This window comes from Scyliorhinus torazame, chromosome 14, assembly GCF_047496885.1.
Source record: "Scyliorhinus torazame isolate Kashiwa2021f chromosome 14, sScyTor2.1, whole genome shotgun sequence".
Lineage (NCBI taxonomy): Eukaryota > Metazoa > Chordata > Chondrichthyes > Carcharhiniformes > Scyliorhinidae > Scyliorhinus > Scyliorhinus torazame.
In genome coordinates, this window is record NC_092720.1 from 67204115 (window position 1) to 67208149 (window position 4035).

A 4035-nucleotide genomic window follows, 5' to 3' on the forward strand; every position below is an offset into this window, starting at 1 on the left:
CCGCGCTAAAGCTCTCACCAATATGGCATCCAATGTGACCCACCCCAAAAGTGTGTGTACTGCAGACACCATTTTGGAGCTTTAAGAGTACTCAGAGCACCCAAAAATGGACACCAACAATCCAATTTCTCACTCTTTCATTTAATTTTTAATCCAGGTGTATTAATAAGCATCTTTTTTTGTCATATGTAATAGATTGGTTTTTTATCCCAAAACATCTACCCTGCATTAGCTTACTACTTGGGTGAGTGCCTTACCCATTTTGATTGTTCTCTTCTCAACCCATAAATGTGGCCCAACATGCAATTAGCTTAAAACACTTTGGGGAAGGAACAGATTTACTGGCGTATCATTTTCTAATTGTTTTTCACTCCATACATCTGTAGCTAAGTGTAATTTGATACCTCCATTTTCTTTGCAGTGCAAGTTATTTCTTATCAACAGGGTTACAATGCTTTTTGTGGCGAGTTCTGGCTGCAGAAAAAAGCTTTCACAAGATGTGAGCTGAATTTTAAACCTTACATTACTATGTGTGAAAATGTTTTTGGTACTCATCAAATGCATGAACCTTCCACGCAAACCACATTAGGAAATGGAAAGAAAATCAAATGTCATTGCTTTAATGGTCGTAATGTTTATTTTATCTGTGCTCCCTGTCTTCCAGTTATTGCATTACTTTACAGGGCATTTTGCAAAATAAGGAAAAAGAGCAATTTTGAACAATGAGTATTATTAAACAAGCTGAAGAAAATGTTTTATCGGAGACAGTATTTGATGCTGAATAACATTACCTAATATCAATGGAACATTGAAATAAACAACATTACATTTATGTGACACAAAGATCTCATGCATTCTCGTTATGAACAGAACGATTTTCCAAAAGTTGTCCAAACAAATTACAGTGAATAGACGTGATGTATTTTTAAAAGAAAATCAATCAGTGTTTGGGTGAGACAAGTATAATGAAGCTGAAGAAACTGTCCCGTATACAGGTACTGTATTTTTTACCAGTTTTTAATTTTGTGTTGTTTTTTATAAGCTCCTATTAGAGCCTCACTGTTGCCTCTTATGCTTTATTAGACACCAGGAACATTCTTACCAGCTAATACACCACATTGACCACTAAATCCGATGAATACAAATCGAAAAATATATTTACCACCTGCATTTTACATTTTACTCTAACACGCTTTCTTTGCAAGTAGAATTACTGGAAAGTTCATTCCAGCTAGACACCTCAGTTAACCTCCATTTACAATACTGAAACGTTTAAGAAGATAAACTTTTTCCAGCACGGACACGATCATGTCAATTTATTTACTTAATAACACAACATTTTCCAACGCTTTCTGCCAGTCAGAGTTAACTGTAACATTTAGCTGAAGTTCAGTAATTCACAAGCGCCTATAGACAATTCTGAAAAATACATTCAAAAATATCCTGTATAAAACAATTTATTTCCTTTATTCCTGCTTGCACTTCCATGGAAAATCAACGAAGCCCCTACATAGTACAATCCCACCAAAATCAGAAATCAAGGCTTGAAGCAAGATAAGCATGAACTTATTCCATACCACTGCATTACAAAATACACCACAGCATTGCAATCATATTTCAGTTTCGACTGAATACTGATGTCTTAAAAGTAGTTGCACTATGTTACAGCAAGTTTTGGAAATCGAAAATAACATGCAAACTTTATATCATTATTCAGTTTTGTTAACCACAGTAAATGTTTTATTTTACACAAATGTAAAAAAAATACATCCTAGGCGATATGTCCATCTCAAAACTATACCCTGGCAAAGGTCAGACATAGGTTGCAGTTACAAGAAACCTGTCAATGTAGCTCTTAAATTGTCCTCTGAAAGGCACAAAGCATTATTGCTTGACTTATTATCTGACCTTTCCCCTGAAGAAGTGCATTGACATTTCTGTGTGTCTCACGCAGTTGAAAGCAGGAAGTCAGGGTAAGTGTGAGTCTCTGTTGCCAGCCCTTGGTTTTGTGAATGGGAAGCAAACTGGAGCAGCTCAAACTGAGAAAGAGATACAGAATTACATCGTTCAGACTTAGCACTGAGAGACAGCAGCTGAATGCTTCTTCCAGTCACAAAGGTCTTTCAGGTATTTCCTACAGATATATAAATATATTAAAAAGATCACAAACTGAATATCAAGCTAACAACATACATTTCCACAAATGAATCGTTTGCTGTAATTCCAATTAATCTAATTCACTGTTCAAGAGATAAGACCGCTTGAAAAGGTAGCTTACATTTCACTAATTTCTTAGAATAATCAGAATAATAGAATAATCAAAAAATATTTTGCTTGCATGTTTAAGGTCTGAAATTAAATTAATCTGGACAGTCTTCACTCAGTTGTGTGGCGTTGTAAGCCACAAGACAAACTTCTTTTATAAATCACACATGCATATTTAATAATAATCAATTAATCATGATTTTATTAAGTCCCTTGCTGATATCTCAAATGGATAGTGTCCCCAGGGTGAATGCAGCTGTTCAATTTCTCTAACACTTCCAGCCTAGATCAATGTGAAACTTGAACCGCAGGTTACTATGTCAAAGACTGCACAAAGTTACTTTTATACTGGTGCTTTATCGAAGCAAAATCCAGAAAACACGTGCTGTGAGCTAGATTTTGGCTTACCAATGCTGGTGGCAGAACAATCGATCCACAAACATACATTTACATTGGGATAAGGGAGCTGGGTTTACTGAAGTAAAAAACTCACAGACGTTGGGCTCGCAGAATCCAACCTAAACACAGTGGAAAAGGAGAGGTCTGGCAGCAATGGTAATTTGTTGCTGCTCCTTTGCAATGTGATACTCAAACTTGCAACTTAGCGTTTTCCTCATGAAAAATAGTTCCAAGTGAGTTATGTCATGAACAATACTGAGCTGTAAAGTACTGACCATGTCCATAAATCAGCAAAATGTGAAACTCTTGTTTATTTAAGCAGTACATTGGGAGAATATATTACATCCTGTTCAGAGATGCAGCATAGAGATAGATTTTGTTTGGTCTTCTAAGCAAAAACAGGTAGTACTCCAAAAACTGAAGAGATGAATAGTTTTGCCCTGTTCCTTCTCCCATTCTTTTTATCTGTGTGGAAAGGTTGGGTAGCCTGGGATTGCTTTCTTTGGAGCAGAGGGAGTTAGAGGGGAGATTTAATCGAGATATATAATATTATGAGGAGCCTAGATAGGTACTCTCCCCTTGGAGGGATGAGTGTGGTTCCAACAGCACTGAAGAAGCTTGACACCATCCAGGACAAAGCAGCCCACTTGATTAGCATCCTTTCCGTAAATATTCACTCCCTCCACCACTGACGAACAATGGCAGCAGTAGTGAGCTGCCTTCTTGAATGGCTGTAGTCCATGTGGTATAGGTAGGTATACCCACAGTGCTGTTAGGGAGGGAGTTCCAGGATTTTGACCCAGCAACAGTGATTGAAGAGCAATATATTTCTAAATCAGGCTGATGAGTGGCTTGGAGGGGAACCAGGTGATGGTGTTCCCATGTGGGCGGCACGGTAGCACAGTGGTTAGCACCGTTGCTTCACATGCCAGGGTTCCAGGTTCGATTCCCAGCTTGGGTCACTGTCTGTGCAGAGTCTGCACATTCTCCCTGTGTCTGCGTGGGTTTCCTCCAGGTGCTGCGGTTTCCTCTCACAAGTCCCAAAAGACGTGCTGTTAGGTAATTTGGACATTCTGAATTCTCCCTCTGTGTACCTGAACAGGTGCCGGAATGTGGCGACTAGAGTTATTATATGTCTTGTTGCTCTTGTCCTTCTAGATGTTGTAGTTGTGGATTTGGAAGGTGCTGTCAAAGAAGCATGGGAGAGTTGCTGCAGTGCATTTGGTAAATGCTATACATTGCTGTTACTGTGCGTTTGTGGTGAAGGGCATGAACATTAATAGATGGGGTGTCAATCAAGTGGGCTGATTTGTCCTGGATGATGTGGAGTTTCTTGAGTGTTGTTGGAGCTGCACTCATCCAGCTAGTGGA

The 4035-nt window shown here is 38.6% G+C and overlaps 1 long non-coding RNA gene across 1 annotated transcript; it reads right to left on the reverse strand.

Moving 5' to 3' along the window:
• Positions 1-618: 618 nt before the first annotated feature.
• LOC140389795 (uncharacterized) lies at positions 619-2800 on the reverse strand. The gene is made up of 2 exons (XR_011934480.1): positions 2674-2800; positions 619-2134 (listed from the first exon to the last, which is right to left on the reverse strand). It is a non-coding gene; the product is annotated as an uncharacterized lncRNA (long non-coding RNA).
• Between the last annotated feature and the right edge of the window lie 1235 nt (positions 2801-4035).